This window comes from Amphiura filiformis, chromosome 9 (genome assembly GCF_039555335.1).
Source record: "Amphiura filiformis chromosome 9, Afil_fr2py, whole genome shotgun sequence".
Taxonomy (NCBI): Eukaryota; Metazoa; Echinodermata; class Ophiuroidea; order Amphilepidida; family Amphiuridae; genus Amphiura; species Amphiura filiformis.
In genome coordinates, this window is record NC_092636.1 from 5,259,271 (window position 1) to 5,281,390 (window position 22,120).

Genomic DNA, 22,120 nt, shown 5'->3' on the forward strand with positions numbered 1-22,120 from the left:
TGCAATCACCCCCTATGCTAAAATACACACATTTCGCAATTATAGCTCTAAACTGCTCTAAAATGTCGTTTTTGTCCCATAACTCAAAAACAGAATGTTGTATGAGCTTCATATTTCACAGGATTTGGAAGTAGACCATATACTTAGGAATCATAATACAATTGTTGAAAAAGAAATTGGTTGGTTCAGGGAGTGGGCACTGAAACACCCCCATACCCCAACTTACACGCATTTAATGAAATTTTTATGCTATATATCTCAAAACCGAGAAATCGTTTCAAACACATATCTCGTAATTACGGCTCTAAGCTGCATGATTCCGAGTTCCCTAATTTATTTTTAAAATTAATATTAAAGTTCATCTTCATAGCACTTGTCAGATAGGTGAATGAGCGTTAGAAAAAAGAAAATTGAGTTTTAATTTAATACTAAAACCGCATGTACGTTACGATTTGTAATGAAGTAAATAATAAACTACGACTATCTTCAGTAGATAGCATTAACTTGTTTTTGACATGATGTAACAACTATCTTCAGCAGATTTGTGCTTCACATTTTTGTGTATGTGTGTGTATAATGTGGGTGTGTGTGCGTGCGAGGTGTTGGGCGTGGGATGTATGTGGGGTAGGGCGGAGGGGGTTTCTAGGACTATTATAAGATCACATTTAAATCGGAAAGTATTTCATTTGGGAGCTTTTGGGAAAGAAATAAAGAAATGATTAAATAAAGTAATCAAACAGAGAAAGATAGAAAAAAAAAAGCAAAAATGTATACTTCATGTATTTATAATAAACAAAAATTTTCACCGGGTTCACCGTCGCAAATAATAAATGAAACATAAAAAGTTACACCGCCTGGGAATCGAACCCAGACCCTCAGGTTTATTAAGACCTCTGCCTTAACCACTCGGCCACGTGAGCTTCATGATTAAGGTGCTTGCAATTTGAACCTATAAGCGGTCACTTCAACTTTTTTTCCACGTTCATGTTTTTATTTATTTAAAATGTCTTTCGTTCATTCTTTCATTGATTGAAACTAAGTATTTTATTTAAAATGTCTTTCGCTCATTTTTTCATTGATTCATTAATTGATCTTTCTTTTCTTTCTTTCTTTCTTTCTTTCTTTCTTTCTTTCTTTCTTTCTTTCTTTCTTTCTTTCTTTCTTTTTAATACAAAGAAAGAAAAAGAAGCATAGAAAATAATGAATTCATAATTTAGCAATGATTCACGCAATTAAAACACGAATAGTCAAGGGTGTAAAGTGGAAACCCATAATGGTAATCTGTATGGTAAACTGCTACATTGAACAACGTGCATACTGAGCAGTTTGCCCATGCATTGATATTAATATATACGTATAGATATCTATTTCAATTCAAAATGGTAAACTGCTAACAAATTTCATAAATGCGATCAATGTGTCATTCCTTTTGTATTCAAACATTCTCAATTGGTATAGCCAATGTAAACGAACGTCACGCTTCATGAGATGCGGCCTAAAACCATAAAAGGTCGATTTTGGACCATTTTGTCATTATGGTAAACTGATGCACTTTGCCATTTGCACTATACAGCTTTACACTTTCCCCGATACCTGACTACTATAAAAGACCAAAACTGGTTACTTCGATTGCGAAATGGCAGCGTGGAGCAACGGCTTAGTCCTTCGACTGGTAATCTTTGGACTATTGATTGATGCGAATGGTTCGAGTCCCCGTGGCGGTCGATTTTGTTTCTTTAAGTGTATTCAATTGTTGCTTTTTTTTTCTTCTTTTTTTTTTCTCACTGCAAAAGCGTATTTTATTATAAATAATATTCAGAAATGAGTTGTTTCAAATTGTTACATCATAATCTTTCTGATTCGTTCGGATAAGCCTATACTCAGCAAACGCAAGTTTTACAGAAAACATTTACATGTTGGGTTATACTATAAACGGTACAGAACGTTTTAATAAAATTCAAAAACATTTTGAAAAACATGCTGCAAAACATTGTAATATTTTTAAAAACTATATTTGTAGTGTTTTTGAATTATGAGACAAAAACGAGATTTTAGTCATAATTACGAAATGTGTGTAATTTAGCATAGGGGTGTTTTCAGTGACCATTCCTAAATAATCCAACATCTTTATCAACAATTTTATTATGATTCAAAGGGATATTATATACTCCCAAATCGTGTGCAATATGAAGCTCATAGAACATTTTGTTTTTAAGTTATGGGACAAAAATGACATTTTAGAGCAGTTTAGAGCCATAATTACGAAACGTGTGTTGTTTAGCATAGGGGATGGTTTCAGTGACCACTCCCTAAATAAACCAATTTCTTTATCAACAATTTTGTTATGATTCCAAAGCATATAACCCACTCTCAAATCGTGTGCAATATGAAGCTCATACAACATTCCGTTTTTGAGTTATGACACAAAACGAAATTTAGATGAAATATTTTGCATTCGGTAGAGACAATCAACGAAAAAAGTCTTGGAACGCTTGCGTGTAAATAACGGGAAACTGTCACCCCCTCTCCCCCGCGCAATGTTGAGAATTACCAAAGTCTTCAGCGGGTTCCCAATGTGTTCCAACATTGATTGATGGGGAGAGGGGAAGGGTAAATCATTGTTGTAGATGTCATGCTTGTTCCCAGGCAAAATATACATCATTTCCATGATCATATGAAATTCTGCACGGAATTTCGACAGAGTGTACCAAGCGTTCCAAGGATTGTCTCTGCCGAATGCAAAATATTTCATCTAAATTTCGTTTTTGTCTCATAACTCAAAAACGGAATGTCGTATGAGCTTCTCATTGCATACGATTTGAGAGTGGATCATATGCTTTGGAATCATAACAAAATTGTTGATAAAGAAATTGGTTTCTTTAGGAAGTGGTCACTGCAATCACCCCTATGCTAAAATACACACATTTCGCAATTATAGCTCTAAACTGCTCTAAATGTCGTTTTTGTCCCATAACTCAAAAACAGAATGTTGTATGAGCTTCATATTTCACAGGATTTGGAAGTAGACCATATACTTAGGAATCATAATACAATTGTTGAAAAAGAAATTGGTTGGTTCAGGGAGTGGGCACTGAAACACCCCCATACCCCAACTTACACGCATTTAATGAAATTTTTATGCTATATATCTCAAAACCGAGAAATCGTTTCAAACACATATCTCGTAATTACGGCTCTAAGCTGCATGATTCCGAGTTCCCTAATTTATTTTTAAAATTAATATTAAAGTTCATCTTCATAGCACTTGTCAGATAGGTGAATGAGCGTTAGAAAAAAGAAAATTGAGTTTTAATTTAATACTAAAACCGCATGTACGTTACGATTTGTAATGAAGTAAATAATAAACTACGACTATCTTCAGTAGATAGCATTAACTTGTTTTTGACATGATGTAACAACTATCTTCAGCAGATTTGTGCTTCACAATTTTGTGTATGTACGTATAATGTGTGGGTGTGTGTGCGTGCATGGTGTAGGGCGTGGGATGTATGTGGGGTAGAGCGGAGGGGTTTGTAGGACTATTATGAGATCACATTTAAATCGGAAAGTATTTCATTTGGGAGCTTTTGGGAAAGAAATAAAGAAATGATTAAATAAAGTAATCAAACAGAGAAAGATAGTAAAAAAAGCAAAATGTATACTTCATGTATTTATAATAAACAAAAATTTTCACCGGGTTCACCGTCGCAAATAATACATGAGACAGAAAAAGTGACACCGCCTGGGAATCGAACCCAGACCCTCAGGTTTACAAGACCTCTGCCTTAACCACTCGGCCACGTGAGCTTCATGATTAAGGTGCTTGCAATTTGAACCTATAAGCGGTCACTTCAACTTTTTTTCCACGTTCATGTTTTTATTTATTTAAAATGTCTTTCGTTCATTCTTTCATTGATTGAAACTAAGTATTTTATTTAAAATGTCTTTCGCTCATTTTTTCATTGATTCATTAATTGATCTTTCTTTCTTTTCTTTCTTTCTTTCTTTCTTTCTTTCTTTTCTTTCTTTCTTTCTTTTTCTTTCTTTCTTTCTTTTTTTAATACAAAGAAAGAAAAAAGAAGCTTTATAGAAAATAATGAATTCATAATTTAGCAATGATTCACGCAATTAAAACACGAATAGTCAAGGGTGTAAAGTGGAAACCCATAATGGTAATCTGTATGGTAAACTGCTACATTGAACAACGTGCATACTGAGCAGTTTGCCCATGCATTGATATTAATATATACGTATAGATATCTATTTCAATTCAAAATGGTAAACTGCTAACAAATTTCATAAATGCGATCAATGTGTCATTCCTTTTGTATTCAAACATTCTCAATTGGTATAGCCAATGTAAACGAACGTCACGCTTCATGAGATGCGGCCTAAAAACCATAAAAGGTCGATTTTGGACCATTTTGTCATTATGGTAAACTGATGCACTTTGCCATTTGCACTATACAGCTTTACACTTTCCCCGATACCTGACTACTATAAAAGACCAAAACTGGTTACTTCGATTGCGAAATGGCAGCGTGGAGCAACGGCTTAGTCCTTCGACTGGTAATCTTTGGACTATTGATTGATGCGAATGGTTCGAGTCCCCGTGGCGGTCGATTTTGTTTCTTTAAGTGTATTCAATTGTTGCTTTTTTTTCTTCTTTTTTTTTTCTCACTGCAAAAGCGTATTTTATTATAAATAATATTCAGAAATGAGTTGTTTCAAATTGTTACATCATAATCTTTCTGATTCGTTCGGATAAGCCTATACTCAGCAAACGCAAGTTTTACAGAAAACATTTACATGTTGGGTTATACTATAAACGGTACAGAACGTTTTAATAAAATTCAAAAACATTTTGAAAAACATGCTGCAAAACATTGTAATATTTTTTAAAAACTATATTTGTAGTGTTTTTGAATTATGAGACAAAAACGAGATTTTAGTCATAATTACGAAATGTGTGTAATTTAGCATAGGGGTGTTTTCAGTGACCATTCCTAAATAATCCAACATCTTTATCAACAATTTTATTATGATTCAAAGGGATATTATATACTCCCAAATCGTGTGCAATATGAAGCTCATAGAACATTTTTTTGTTTTTAAGTTATGGGACAAAAATGACATTTTAGAGCAGTTTAGAGCCATAATTACGAAACGTGTGTTGTTTAGCATAGGGATGGTTTCAGTGACCACTCCTAAATAAACCAATTTCTTTATCAACAATTTTGTTATGATTCCAAAGCATATAACCCACTCTCAAATCGTGTGCAATATGAAGCTCATACAACATTCCGTTTTTGAGTTATGACACAAAAACGAAATTTAGATGAAATATTTTGCATTCGGTAGAGACAATCAACGAAAAAAGTCTTGGAACGCTTGCGTGTAAATAACGGGAAACTGTCACCCCCTCTCCCCCGCGCAATGTTGAGAATTACCAAAGTCTTCAGCGGGTTCCCAATGTGTTCCAACATTGATTGATGGGGAGAGGGGAGGGTAAATCATTGTTGTAGATGTCATGCTTGTTCCCAGGCAAAATATACATCATTTCCATGATCATATGAAATTCTGCACGGAATTTCGACAGAGTGTACCAAGCGTTCCAAGGACTTTTTTTCGTAGATTGTCTCTGCCGAATGCAAAATATTTCATCTAAATTTCGTTTTTGTCTCATAACTCAAAAACGGAATGTCGTATGAGCTTCTCATTGCATACGATTTGAGAGTGGATCATATGCTTTGGAATCATAACAAAATTGTTGATAAAGAAATTGGTTTCTTTAGGAAGTGGTCACTGCAATCACCCCTATGCTAAAATACACACATTTCGCAATTATAGCTCTAAACTGCTCTAAAATGTCGTTTTTGTCCCATAACTCAAAAACAGAATGTTGTATGAGCTTCATATTTCACAGGATTTGGAAGTAGACCATATACTTAGGAATCATAATACAATTGTTGAAAAAGAAATTGGTTGGTTCAGGGAGTGGGCACTGAAACACCCCCATACCCCAACTTACACGCATTTAATGAAATTTTTATGCTATATATCTCAAAACCGAGAAATCGTTTCAAACACATATCTCGTAATTACGGCTCTAAGCTGCATGATTCCGAGTTCCCTAATTTATTTTTAAAATTAATATTAAAGTTCATCTTCATAGCACTTGTCAGATAGGTGAATGAGCGTTAGAAAAAAGAAAATTGAGTTTTAATTTAATACTAAAACCGCATGTACGTTACGATTTGTAATGAAGTAAATAATAAACTACGACTATCTTCAGTAGATAGCATTAACTTGTTTTTGACATGATGTAACAACTATCTTCAGCAGATTTGTGCTTCACAATTTTGTGTATGTACGTATAATGTGTGGGTGTGTGTGCGTGCATGGTGTAGGGCGTGGGATGTATGTGGGGTAGAGCGGAGGGGGTTTGAAGGACTATTATGAGATCACATTTAAATCGGAAAGTATTTCATTTGGGAGCTTTTGGGAAAGAAATAAAGAAATGATTAAATAAAGTAATCAAACAGAGAAAGATAGTAAAAAAAAGCAAAATGTATACTTCATGTATTTATAATAAACAAAAATTTTCACCGGGTTCACTGTCGCAAATAATACATGAGACAGAAAAAGTGACACCGCCTGGGAATCGAACCCAGACCCTCAGGTTTACAAGACCTCTGCCTTAACCACTCGGCCACGTGAGCTTCATGATTAAGGTGCTTGCAATTTGAACCTATAAGCGGTCACTTCAACTTTTTTCCACGTTCATGTTTTTATTTATTTAAAATGTCTTTCGTTCATTCTTTCATTGATTGAAACTAAGTATTTTATTTAAAATGTCTTTCGCTCATTTTTTCATTGATTCATTAATTGATCTTTCTTTTCTTTCTTTCTTTCTTTCTTTCTTTCTTTCTTTCTTTCTTTCTTTCTTTCTTTCTTTCTTTCTTTCTTTTTAATACAAAGAAAGAAAAAAGAAGCATAGAAAATAATGAATTCATAATTTAGCAATGATTCACGCAATTAAAACACGAATAGTCAAGGGTGTAAAGTGGAAACCCATAATGGTAATCTGTATGGTAAACTGCTACATTGAACAACGTGCATACTGAGCAGTTTGCCCATGCATTGATATTAATATATACGTATAGATATCTATTTCAATTCAAAATGGTAAACTGCTAACAAATTTCATAAATGCGATCAATGTGTCATTCCTTTTGTATTCAAACATTCTCAATTGGTATAGCCAATGTAAACGAACGTCACGCTTCATGAGATGCGGCCTAAAAACCATAAAAGGTCGATTTTGGACCATTTTGTCATTATGGTAAACTGATGCACTTTGCCATTTGCACTATACAGCTTTACACTTTCCCCGATACCTGACTACTATAAAAGACCAAAACTGGTTACTTCGATTGCGAAATGGCAGCGTGGAGCAACGGCTTAGTCCTTCGACTGGTAATCTTTGGACTATTGATTGATGCGAATGGTTCGAGTCCCCGTGGCGGTCGATTTTGTTTCTTTAAGTGTATTAAATTGTTGTTTTCTTTTTTTTTCCTTTTTTTTTCTCACTGCAAAAGCGTATTTTATTATAAATAATATTCAGAAATGAGTTGTTTCAAATTGTTACATCATAATCTTTCTGATTCGTTCGGATAAGCCTATACTCAGCAAACGCAAGTTTTACAGAAAACATTTACATGTTGGGTTATACTATAAACGGTACAGAACGTTTTAATAAAATTCAAAAACATTTTGAAAAACATGCTGCAAAACATTGTAATATTTTTTAGAAACTATATTTGTAGTGTTTTTGATTTATGAGACAAAAACGTGATTTTAGTCATAATTACGGAATGTGTGTAATTTAGCATAGGGGGTGTTTTCAGTGACCATTCCCTAAATAATCCAACATGTTTATCAACAATTTTATTATGATTCAAAGGGATATTATATACTCCCAAATCGTGTGCAATATGAAGCTCATAGAACATTTTGTTTTTAAGTTATGGGACAAAAATGACAAATTAGAGCAGTTTAGAGCCATAATTACGAAACGTTTTGTTTAGCATAGGGGATCAACAATTTGTTATGATTGCAAATAACGGAATTGTCACCCTCTCCCCCGCGCAATGTTATACCAAATTAGCGGGTTCAAATGTGTTCCAACATTGATTGATGGGGAGAGGGAAGGGTAAATCATCATGCTTGTTCCCAGGCAAAATATACATCATTTCATGATCATATGAAATTTGCAACGGAATTTTCGACAGAGTGTACCAAGCGTTCCAAGGACTTTTTTTCGTAGATTGTTCTGCCGAATGCAAAATATTTCATCTAAATTTCGTTTTTGTCTCATAACTCAAAAACGGAATGTCGTATGTTCTTTTTTTTGCACACGACTTGAGAGTGGATTATATGTTTTGGAATCATAACAAAATTGTTGATAAAGAAATTGGTTTCTTAAATAGGAAGTGGTCACTGCAATCACCCGCTATGCTAAAATACACTCAGTTCGCAATTATAGCTCTAAACATTGCTCTGGGGAGAGGGAAAATGTCATTTTTGTCCCATAACTCAAAAAACAGAATGATTGTATGAGCTTCATATTTCACAGGATTTGGAAGTAGACTTTTTCATATACTTAGGAATCATAATACAATTGTTGAAAAAGAAATTGGTTGGTTCAGGAATCATAGTACACTGAAACACCCCCATACCCCAACTTACACGCATTTAATGAAATTTTTATGCTATAGCTCAAAACCGAGAAATCGTTTCAAACACATATCTCGTAATTACGGCTCTAAGCTGCATGATTCCGAGTTGTCTAATTTATTTTTAAAATTAATATTAAAGTTCATCTTCATAGCACTTGTCAGATAGGTGAATGAGCGTTAGAAAAAAGAAAATTGAGTTTTAATTTAATACTAAAACCGCATGTACGTTACGATTTGTAATGAAGTAAATAATAAACTACGACTATCTTCAGTAGATAGCATTAACTTGTTTTTGACATGATGTAACAACTATCTTCAGCAGATTTGTGCTTCACAATTTTGTGTATGTACGTATAATGTGTTGGTGTGTGTGCGTGCATGGTGTAGGGCGTGGGATGTATGTGGGGTAGAGCGGAGGGGGTTTGTAGGACTATTATGAGATCACATTTAAATCGGAAAGTATTTCATTTGGGAGCTTTTGGGAAAGAAATAAAGAAATGATTAAATAAAGTAATCAAACAGAGAAAGATAGTAAAAAAAAAGCAAAAATGTATACTTCATGTATTTATAATAAACAAAAATTTTCACCGGGTTCACTGTCGCAAATAATACATGAGACAGAAAAAGTGACACCGCCTGGGAATCGAACCCAGACCCTCAGGTTTATAAGACCTCTGCCTTAACCACTCGGCCACGTGAGCTTCATGATTAAGGTGCTTGCAATTTGAACCTATAAGCGGTCACTTCAACTTTTTTTCCACGTTCATGTTTTTATTTATTTAAAATGTCTTTCGTTCATTCTTTCATTGATTGAAACTAAGTATTTTATTTAAAATGTCTTTCGCTCATTTTTTCATTGATTCATTAATTGATCTTTCTTTTCTTTCTTTCTTTCTTTTCTTTCTTTCTTTCTTTCTTTCTTTCTTTCTTTCTTTCTTTCTTTCTTTCTTTTTCTTTTTAATACAAAGAAAGAAAAAAAGCATAGAAAATAATGAATTCATAATTTAGCAATGATTCACGCAATTAAAACACGAATAGTCAAGGGTGTAAAGTGGAAACCCATAATGGTAATCTGTATGGTAAACTGCTACATTGAACAACGTGCATACTGAGCAGTTTGCCCATGCATTGATATTAATATATACGTATAGATATCTATTTCAATTCAAAATGGTAAACTGCTAACAAATTTCATAAATGCGATCAATGTGTCATTAATTTTGTATTAAAACATTCTCAATTGGTATAGCTAATGTAAACGAACGTCACGCTTCATGAGATGCGGCCTAAAAACCATAAAAGGTCGATTTTGGACCATTTTGTCATTATGGTAAACTGATGCACTTTGCCATTTGCACTATACAGCGTTTTTACACTTTCCCCGATACCTGACTACTATAAAAGACCAAAACTGGTTACTTCGATTGCGAAATGGCAGCGTGGAGCAACGGCTTAGTCCTTCGACTGGTAATCTTTGGACTATTGATTGATGCGAATGGTTCGAGTCCCGTGGCGGTCGATTTTGTTTCTTTAAGTGTATTCAATTGTTGCTTTTTTTTTCTTCTTTTTTTTTTTCTCACTGCAAAAGCGTATTTTATTATAAATAATATTCAGAAATGAGTTGTTTCAAATTGTTACATCATAATCTTTCTGATTCGTTCGGATAAGCCTATACTCAGCAAACGCAATTTTTACAGAAAACATTTACATGTTGGGTTATACTATAAACGGTACAGAACGTTTTAATAAAATTCAAAAACATTTTGAAAAACATGCTGCAAAACATTGTAATATTTTTTAAAACTATATTTGTAGTGTTTTTGAATTATGAGACAAAACGAGATTTTAGTCATAATTACGAAATGTGTGTAATTTAGCATAGGGGTGTTTTCAGTGACCATTCCTAAATAATCCAACATCTTTATCAACAATTTTATTATGATTCAAAGGGATATTATATACTCCCAAATCGTGTATTATATATGAATATTTCATAGAACATTTTGTTTTTAAGTTATGGGACAAAAATGACATTTTAGAGCAGTTTAGAGCCATAATTACGAAACGTGTGTTGTTTAGCATAGAAAAAAAGGGATGGTTTCATTGAACCACTCCTAAATCAAACGGGTTCCCAATTTCAACTTTATCAACAATTTGTTTATGATTCCAAAGCATATAATCCCACTCTCAAATCGTGTGCGAATCGACAGCTCATACAACATTCCGACTTTTTTGATTGTCTTTGACAAAAAATCTAAATTTAGATGTTTTTGTCTCATAACTCAAAAACGGAATGTCGTATGAGCTTTCATTGCATACGATTTGAGAGTGGATCATATGCTTTGGAATCATAACAAAATTGTTGATAAAGAAATTCCCAATGTTTCATTTTAGGAGAGTGGTCACTGCAATCACCCCCATGCTAAAATACACACATTTCGCAATTATAGCTCTAAACTGCTCTAAAATGTCGTTTTTGTCCCATAACTCAAAAAACAGAATGTTGTATGAGCTTCATATTTCACAGGATTTGGAAGTAGACCATATACTTAGGAATCATAATACAATTGTTGATAAAGAAATTGGTTGGTTCAGGGAGTGGGCACTGAAACACCCCCATACCCCAACTTACACGCATTTAATGAAATTTTTATGCTATATATCTCAAAACCGAGAAATCGTTTCAAACACATATCTCGTAATTACGGCTCTAAGCTGCATGATTCCGAGTTCCCTAATTTATTTTTAAAATTAATATTAAAGTTCATCTTCATAGCACTTGTCAGATAGGTGAATGAGCGTTAGAAAAAAGAAAATTGAGTTTTAATTTAATACTAAAACCGCATGTACGTTACGATTTGTAATGAAGTAAATAATAAACTACGACTATCTTCAGTAGATAGCATTAACTTGTTTTTGACATGATGTAACAACTATCTTCAGCAGATTTGTGCTTCACAATTTTGTGTATGTACGTATAATGTGTGTGGGGTGTGTGCGTGCATGGTGTAGGGCGTGGGATGTATGTGGGTAGAGCGGAGGGGTTTGTAGGACTATTATGAGATCACATTTAAATCGGAAAGTATTTCATTTGGGAGCTTTTGGGAAAGAAATAAAGAAATGATTAAATAAAGTAATCAAACAGAGAAAGATAGTAAAAAAAAAGCAAAAAAGTATACTTCATGTATTTATAATAAACAAAAATTTTCACCGGGTTCACTGTCGCAAATAATACATGAGACAGAAAAAGTGACACCGCCTGGGAATCGAACCCAGACCCTCAGGTTTATTAAGACCTCTGCCTTAACCACTCGGCCACGTGAGCTTCATGATTAAGGTGCTTGCAATTTGAACCTATAAGCGGTCACTTCAACTTTTTTTCCACGTTCATGTTTTTATTTATTTAAAATGTCTTTCGTTCATTCTTTCATTGATTGAAACTAAGTATTTTATTTAAAATGTCTTTCGCTCATTTTTTCATTGATTCATTAATTGATCTTTCTTTTCTTTCTTTCTTCTTTCTTTCTTTCTTTCTTTCTTTCTTTCTTTCTTTCTTTCTTTCTTTTTCTTTTTAATACAAAGAAAAGAAAAAAGAAGCATAGAAAATAATGAATTCATAATTTAGCAATGATTCACGCAATTAAAACACGAATAGTCAAGGGTGTAAAGTGGAAACCCATAATGGTAATCTGTATGGTAAACTGCTACATTGAACAACGTGCATACTGAGCAGTTTGCCCATGCATTGATATTAATATATACGTATAGATATCTATTTCAATTCAAAATGGTAAACTGCTAACAAATTTCATAAATGCGATCAATGTGTCATTCCTTTTGTATTCAAACATTCTCAATTGGTATAGCCAATGTAAACGAACGTCACGCTTCATGAGATGCGGCCTAAAACCATAAAAGGTCGATTTTGGACCATTTTGTCATTATGGTAAACTGATGCACTTTGCCATTTGCACTATACAGCTTTACACTTTCCCCGATACCTGACTACTATAAAAGACTAAAACTGGTTACTTTGATTGCGAAATGGCAGCGTGGAGCAACGGCTTAGTCCTTCGACTGGTAATCTTTGGACTATTGATTGATGCGAATGGTTCGAGTCCCCGTGGCGGTCGATTTTGTTTCTTTAAGTGTATTCAATTGTTGCTTTCTTTTTCTTCTTCTTTTTTTCTCACTGCAAAAGCGTATTTTATTATAAATAATATTCAGAAATGAGTTGTTTTAAATTGTGATATCACAATCTTTCTGATTCGTTTGGATAAGTCTATACTCAGCAAACGCAAGTTTTACAGAAAACATTTACATGTTGGGTTATACTATAAACGGTACAGAACGTTTTAATAAAATTCAAAAACATTTTAGAAAACATGCTGCAAAACATTGTAATATTTTTAAAAAACTATATTTGTAGTGTTTTTTGAATTATGAGACAAAAACGAGATTTTAGTCATAATTACGAAATGTGTGTAATTTAGCATAGGGGTGTTTTCAGTGACCATTCCTAAATAATCCAACATCTTTATCAACAATTTTATTATGATTCAAAGGATATTATATACTCCCAAATCGTGTGCAATATGAAGCTCATAGAACATTTTGTTTTTTTTAAGTTATGGGACAAAAATGACATTTTAGAGCAGTTTAGAGCCATAATTACGAAACGTGTGTTGTTTAGCATAGGGGATGGTTTCAGTGACCACTCCCTAAATAAACCAATTTCTTTATCAACAATTTTGTTATGATTCCAAAGCATATAACCCACTCTCAAATCGTGTGCAATATGAAGCTCATACAACATTCCGTTTTTGAGTTATGACACAAAACGAAATTTAGATGAAATATTTTGCATTCGGTAGAGACAATCAACGAAAAAAGTCTTGGAACGCTTGCGTGTAAATAACGGGAAACTGTCACCCCCTCTCCCCGCGCAATGTTGAGAATTACCAAAGTCTTCAGCGGGTTCCCAATGTGTTCCAACATTGATTGATGGGGAGAGGGGAAGGGTAAATCATTGTTGTAGATGTCATGCTTGTTCCCAGGCAAAATATACATCATTTCCATGATCATATGAAATTCTGCACGGAATTTCGACAGAGTGTACCAAGCGTTCCAAGGACTTTTTTCGTAGATTGTCTCTGCCGAATGCAAAATATTTCATCTAAATTTCTGCTTTTTGTCTCATAACTCAAAAACGGAATGTCGTATGAGCTTCTCATTGCATACGATTTGAGAGTGGATCATATATGCTTTGGAATCATAACAAAATTGTTGATAAAGAAATTGGTTTCTTTAGGAAGTGGTCACTGCAATCACCCCTATGCTAAAAATACACACATTTCGCAATTATAGCTCTAAACTGCTCTAAAATGTCGTTTTTGTCCCATAACTCAAAAAACAGAATGTTGTATGAGCTTCATATTTCACAGGATTTGGAAGTAGACCATATACTTAGGAATCATAATACAATTGTTGAAAAGAAATTGGTTGGTTCAAGGAGTGGGCACTGAAACACCACCATACCCCAACTTACACGCATTTAATGAAATTTTATGCTATATATCTCAAAACCGAGAAATCGTTTCAAACACATATCTCGTAATTACGGCTCTAAGCTGCATGATTCCGAGTTCCCTAATTTATTTTTAAAATTAATATTAAAGTTCATCTTCATAGCACTTGTCAGATAGGTGAATGAGCGTTAGAAAAAGAAAATTGAGTTTTAATTTAATACTAAAACCGCATGTACGTTACGATTTGTAATGAAGTAAATAATAAACTACGACTATCTTCAGTAGATAGCATTAACTTGTTTTTTTTTTTTTTTAACAACTATCTTCAGCAGATTTGTGCTTCACAATTTTGTGTATGTACGTATAATGTGTGGGTGTGTGTGCGTGCATGGTGTAGGGCGTGGGATGTATGTGGGGTAGAGCGGAGGGGTTTGTAGGACTATTATGAGATCACATTTAAATCGGAAAGTATTTCATTTGGGAGCTTTTGGGAAAGAAATAAAGAAATGATTAAATAAAGTAATCAAACAGAGAAAGATAGTAAAAAAAAGCAAAATGTATACTTCATGTATTTATAATAAACAAAAATTTTCACCGGGTTCACTGTCGCAAATAATACATGAGACAGAAAAAGTGACACCGCCTGGGAATCGAACCCAGACCCTCAGGTTTACAAGACCTCTGCCTTAACCACTCGGCCACGTGAGCTTCATGATTAAGGTGCTTGCAATTTGAACCTATAAGCGGTCACTTCAACTTTTTTTCCACGTTCATGTTTTTATTTATTTAAAATGTCTTTCGTTCATTCTTTCATTGATTGAAACTAAGTATTTTATTTAAAATGTCTTTCGCTCATTTTTTCATTGATTCATTAATTGATCTTTCTTTTCTTTCTTTCTTTCTTTCTTTCTTTCTTTCTTTCTTTCTTTCTTTCTTTCTTTCTTTCTTTCTTTCTTTCTTTTTAATACAAAGAAAGAAAAAAAAGAAGCATAGAAAATAATGAATTCATAATTTAGCAATGATTCACGCAATTAAAACACGAATAGTCAAGGGTGTAAAGGGGAAACCCATAATGGTAATCTGTATGGTAAACTGCTACATTGAACAACGTGCATACTGAGCAGTTTGCCCATGCATTGATATTAATATATACGTATAGATATCTATTTCAATTCAAAATGGTAAACTGCTAACAAATTTCATAAAATGCGATCAATGTGTCATTCCTTTTGTATTCAAACATTCTCAATTGGTATAGCTAATGTAAACGAACGTCACGCTTCATGAGATGCGGCCTAAAAACCATAAAAGGTCGATTTTGGACCATTTTGTCATTATGGTAAACTGATGCACTTTGCCATTTGCACTATACAGCTTTACACTTTCCCCGATACCTGACTACTATAAAAAGACCAAAACTGGTTACTTGATTGCGAAATGGCAGCGTGGAGCAACGGCTTAGTCCTTCGACTGGTAATCTTTGGACTATTGATTGATGCGAATGGTTCGAGTCCCCGTGGCGGTCGATTTTTGTTTCTTTAAGTGTATTCAATTGTTGCTTTCTTTTTCTTCTTTTTTTTTTCTCACTGCAAAAGCGTATTTTATTATAAATAATATTCAGAAATGAGTTGTTTCAAATTGTTACATCATAATCTTTCTGATTCGTTCGGATAAGCCTATACTCAGCAAACGCAAGTTTTACAGAAAACATTTACATGTTGGGTTATACTATAAACGGTACAGAACGTTTTAATAAAATTCAAAAACATTTTGGAAAACATGCTGCAAAACATTGTAATATTATTTTAAAACTATATTTGTAGTGTTTTTTGAATTATGAGACAAAGCAGATTTTAGTTTCATAATTACGAAATGTGTGTAATTTAGCATAGGGGTGTTTTCAGTGACCATTCCCTAAATAATCAACATCTTTATCAACAATTGGATTATGATTCAAAGGATATTATATACTCCCAAATCAGTGTGCAATATGAAGCTCATAGAACATTTTTGTTTTTGTTATGGGACAAAATGACATTTTAGAGCAGTTTAGAGCCATAATTACGAAACGTGTGTTGATTAGCATAGGGGGTGTTTTCAGTGACCACTCCCTAAATAAACCAATTTCTTTATCAACAATTTTGTTATGATTCCAAAAAAGCATATAACCCAAATATACTCTCAAATCGTGCAATATAGAAGCTCATACAACATTCCGTTTTTGAGTTATGACACAAAAACGAAATTTAGATGAAATATTTTGCATTCGGTAGAGACAATCAACGAAAAATATCTTGGAACGCTTGCGTGTAAATAACGGAAACTGTCACCCCCTCTCCCCCGCGCAATGTTGAGAATTACCAAAGTCTTCAGCGGGTTCCCAATGTGTTCCAACATTGATTGATGGGGAGAGGGGAAGGGTAAATCATTGTTGTAGATGTCGTCATGCTTGTTCCCAGGCAAAATATACATCATTTCCATGATCATATGAAATTCTGCACGGAATTTTCGACAGAGTGTACCAAGCGTTCCAAGGACTTTTTCGTAGATTGTCTCTGCCGAATGCAAAATATTTCATCTAAATTTCGTTTTTTTGTCTCATAACTCAAAAAACGGAATGTCGTATGAGCTTTCTTCATTGCATACGATTTGAGAGATCATATGCGTTTTGGAATCATAATAAAATTGTTGAATAAGAAATTGGTTTATTTAGGGAGTGTTCACTGTAATCACCCCCTATGCTAAAATACACACATTTCGCAATTATAGCTCTAAACTGCTCTAAAATGTCGTTTTTGTCCCATAACTCAAAAACAGAATGTTGTATGAGCTCTCATATTTCACAGGGATTTGGAAGTAGACCATATACTTAGGAATCATAATACAATTGTTGAAAAGAAATTGGTTGGTTCTAGGGAGGCACTGAAACACCCCCATACCCCAACTTACACGCATTTAATGAAATTTTTATGCTATATATCTCAAAACCGAGAAATCGTTTCAAACACATATCTCGTAATTACGGCTCTAAGCTGCATGATTCCGAGTTCCTAATTTATTTTAAAATTAATATTAAAAGTTCATCTTCATAGCACTTGTCAGATAGGTGAATGAGCGTTAGAAAAAAGAAAAAAAATTGAGTTTTAATTTAATACTAAAACCGCATGTACGTTACGATTTGTAATGAAGTAAATAATAAACTACGACTATCTTCAGTAGATAGCATTAACTTGTTTTTGACATGATGTAACAACTATCTTCAGCAGATTTGTGCTTCACAATTTTGTGTATGTACGTATAATGTGTGGTGTGTGTGTGCATGGTGTGGGCGGGATGTATGTGGGGGTAGAGCGGAGGGGTTTGTAGGACTATTATGAGATCACATTTAAATCGGAAAGTATTTCATTTGGGAGCTTTTGGGAAAAAAAAGAAATAAAGAAATGATTAAATAAAAGTAATCAAACAGAGAAAGATAGTAAAAAAAAAAAAAATGTATACTTCATGTATTTATAATAAAACAAAAATTTTCACCGGGTTCACCGTCGCAAATAATACATGAGACAGAAAAGTGACACCGCCTGGGAATCGAACCCAGACCCTCAGGTTTACAAGACCTCTGCCTTATAACCACTCGGCCACGTGAGCTTCATGATTAAGGTGCTTGCAATTTGAACCTATAAGCGGTCACTTCAACTTTTTTTTTCCACGTTCATGTTTTTATTTATTTAAAATGTCTTTCGTTCATTCTTTCATTGATTGAAACTAAGTATTTTATTTAAAATGTCTTTCGCTCATTTTTTCATTGATTCATTAATTGATCTTTCTTTTCTTTCTTTTCTTTCTTTCTTTTTCTTTCTTTTTTCTTTTCTTTCTTTTTTCTTTCTTTCTTTCTTTTAATACAAAGAAAGAAAAAAGAAGCATAGAAAATAATGAATTCATAATTTAGCAATGATTCACGCAATTAAAACACGAATAGTCAAGGGTGTAAAGTGGAAACCCATAATGGTAATCTGTATGGTAAACTGCTACATTGAACAACGTGCATACTGAGTAGCAGTTTGCCCATGCATTGATATTAATATATACGTATAGATATCTATTTCAATTCAAAATGGTAAACTGCTAACAAATTTCATAAATGCGATCAATGTGTCATTCCTTTGTATTCAAACATTCTCACTTGGTAAAGCCAAAGTAAACGAACGTCACGCTTCATGAGATGCGGCCTAAAAACCATAAAAGGTCGATTTTGGACCATTTTGTCATTATGGTAAACTGATGCACTTTGCCATTTGCACTATACAGCTTTACACTTTCCCGATACCTGACTACTATAAAAGACCAAAACTGATTACTTCGATTGCAAAATGGCAGCGTGGAGCAACGGCTTAGTCCTTCTTCGACTGGTAATCTTTGGACTATTGATTGATGCGAATGGTTCGAGTCCCGTGGCGGTCGATTTTGTTTCTTTAAGTGTATTCAATTGTTGCTTTTTTTTTTTCTTTCTTCTTTTTTTCTCACTGCAAAAGCGTATTTTATTATAAATAATATTCAGAAATGAGTTGTTTCAAATTGTTTCATCATAATCTTTCTGATTCGTTCGGATAAGCCTATACTCAGCAAACGCAAGTTTTACAGAAAACATTTACATGTTGGGTTATACTATAAACGGTACAGAACGTTTTAATAAAATTCAAAAACATTTTGAAAAACATGCTGCAAAACATTGTAATATGTTTTTAAAAACTATATTTGTAGTGTTTTGAATTATGAGACAAAAAACGAGATTTTAGTCATAATTACGAAATGTGTGTAATTTAGCATAGGGGGTGTTTTCAGTGACCATTCCCTAAATAATCCAACATCTTTATCAACAATTTTATTATGATTCAAAGGGATATTATATACTCCCAAATCGTGTGCAATATGAAGCTCATAGAACATTTTGTTTTTAAGTTATGGGACAAAATGACATTTTAGAGCAGTTTAGAACCATAATTACGAAACGTGGGTTGTTTAGCATAGGGGATGGTTTCAGTGACCACTCCTAAATAAACCAATTTGCTTTATCAACAATTTTGTTATGATTCCAAAGCTTATACAACCCAATTTCAAATCGTGTGCAATATGAAGTTCCATAGAACATTCCGTTTTTGAGTTATGACACAAAAAACACTGCATTCGGTAGAGACAATCAACGAAAAAGTCTTGGAACGCTTGTGTGTAAATAACGGAACTGTCACCTCTCCCGCAATGTTGAGAATTACCAAAGTTCAGCGGGTTCCCAATGTGTTCCAACATTGATTGATGGGAGAGGGGAAGGTAAATCATTGTTGTAGATGTCATAGCTTGTTCCCAGGCAAAATATACATCATTTCCATGATCATATGAAATTCTGCACGGAATTTCGACAGAGCGTACCAAGCGTTCCAAGGACTTTTTTCGTATTTTGTCTCTGCCGAATGCAAAATATTTCATCTAAATTTCGTTTTTTGTCTACTAACTCAAAACGGAATGTCGTATGAGCTTCCTCATTGCATACGATTTGAGAGTGGATCATATGCTTTGGAATCATAACAAAATTGTTGATAAAGAAATTGGTTTCTTTTTAGGAAGTGGTCACTGCAATCACCCCCTCATGCTAAAATACACACATTTCTGCAATTATAGCTCTAAACTGCTCTAAATGTCGTTTTTGTCCCATAACTCAAAACAGAATGTTGTATGGAGCTTCATATTTCACAGGATTTGAAGTAGACCATATACTTAGGAATCATAATACAATTGTTGAAAAGAAATTGGTTGGTTCAGAGGTGGGTACTGAAACACCCCCATACCCCAACTTACACGCATTTAAGGAACTTTTTATGCTATATCTCTCAAAAACGAAAAAACGTTTCAAACACATATCTCGTAATTACGGCTCTAAGCTGCATGATTCGAGTTCCTAATTTATTTTTAAAATTAATATTAAAGTTCATCTTCATAGCACTTGTCAGATAGGTGAATGAGCGTTAGAAAAAAGAAAATTGAGTTTTAATTTAATACTAAAACCGCATGTACGTTACGATTTGTAATGAAGTAAATAATAAACTACGACTATCTTCAGTAGATAGCATTAACTTGTTTTTGACATGATGTAACAACCATTTTCAGCAGATTTGTGCTTCACAATTTTGTGTATGTACGTATAATGTGTGGGTGTGTGTGCGTGCATGGTGTAGGGCGTGGGATGTATGTGGGGTAGAGCGGAGGGGGTTTTGTAGGACTATTATGAGATCACATTTTAAATCGGAAAGTATTTTCATTTGGGAGCTTTTGGGAAAGAAATAAAAGAAATGATTAAATAAAGTAATCAAACAGAGAAAGATAGTAAAAAAAGCAAAAATGTATACTTCATGTATTTATAATAAACAAAAATTTTCACCGGTTCACCGTCGCAAATAATACATGAGACAGAAAAAGTGACACCGCCTGGGAATCGAACCAGACCCTCAGGTTTACAAGACTCCTCTGCCTTAACCACTCGGCCACGTGGAGCTTCATGATTAAGGTGCTTGCAATTTGAACCTATAAGCGGTCTTCAACTTTTTCCACGTTCATGTTTTTTATTTATTTAAAAAATGTCTTTCGTTCATTCTTTCATTGATTGAAACTAAGTATTTTATTTAAAATGTCTTTCGCTCATTTTTTCATTGATTCATTAATTGATCTTTCTTTTCTTTCTTTCTTTCTTTCTTTCTTTCTTTCTTTCTTTCTTTCTTTCTTTTTTTCTTTCTTTTTAATACAAAGAAAGAAAAAAGAAGCATAGAAAATAATAGAATTCATAATTTAGCAATGATTCACGCAATTAAAAACACGAATAGTCAAGGGTGTAAAGTGGAAACCCATAATGGTAATCTGTATGGTAAACTGCTACATTGAACAACGCATACTCGAGCAGTTTGCCCATGCATTGATATATTAATATATACGTATAGATATCTATTTCAATTCAAAATGGTAAACTGCTAACAAATTTCATAAATGCGATCAATGTCATTCCTTTTGTATTCAAACATTCTCAATTGGTATAGCCAATGTAAACGAACGTCACGCTTCATGAGATGCGGCCTAAAAACCATAAAAGGTCGATTTTGGACCATTTTGTCATTATGGTAAACTGATGCACTTTGCCATTTGCAATATACAGCTTTACACTTTTCCCGATACCTGACTACTATAAAAGACCAAAACTGGTTACTTCGATTGCGAAATGGCAGCGTGGAGCAACGGCTTAGTCCTTCGACTGGTAATCTTTGGACTATTGATTGATGCGAATGGTTCGAGTCCCGTGGCGGTCGATTTTGTTTCTTTTAAGTGTATTCAATTGTTGCTTTCTTTTTTCTTCTTCTTTTTTTTTTCTCACTGCAAAAGCGTATTTTATTAAATAATATTCAGAAATGAGTTGTTTCAAATTGTTACATCATAATCTTTCTGATTCGTTCAGATAAGCCTATACTCAGCAAACGCAAGTTTTACGATGAGAAAACATTTACATGTTGGGTTATACTATAAACGGTACAGAACGTTTTTGTAAAATTCAAAACATTTTGAAAACATGCTGCAAAAACATTGTAATATTTTTTAGAAACTATATTTGTAGTGTTTTTTGAATTATGAGACAAAAACGAGATTTTAGTCATAATTACGAAATGTGTGTATTTACAGCATAGGGGTGTTTTCAGTGACCATTCCTAAATAATCCAACATCTTTATCAACAATTTTATTATGATTCAAAGGGATATTATATACTCCCCCAAATCGTGTACAATATGAAACTCATCACGAACATTTTGTTTTTTAAGTTA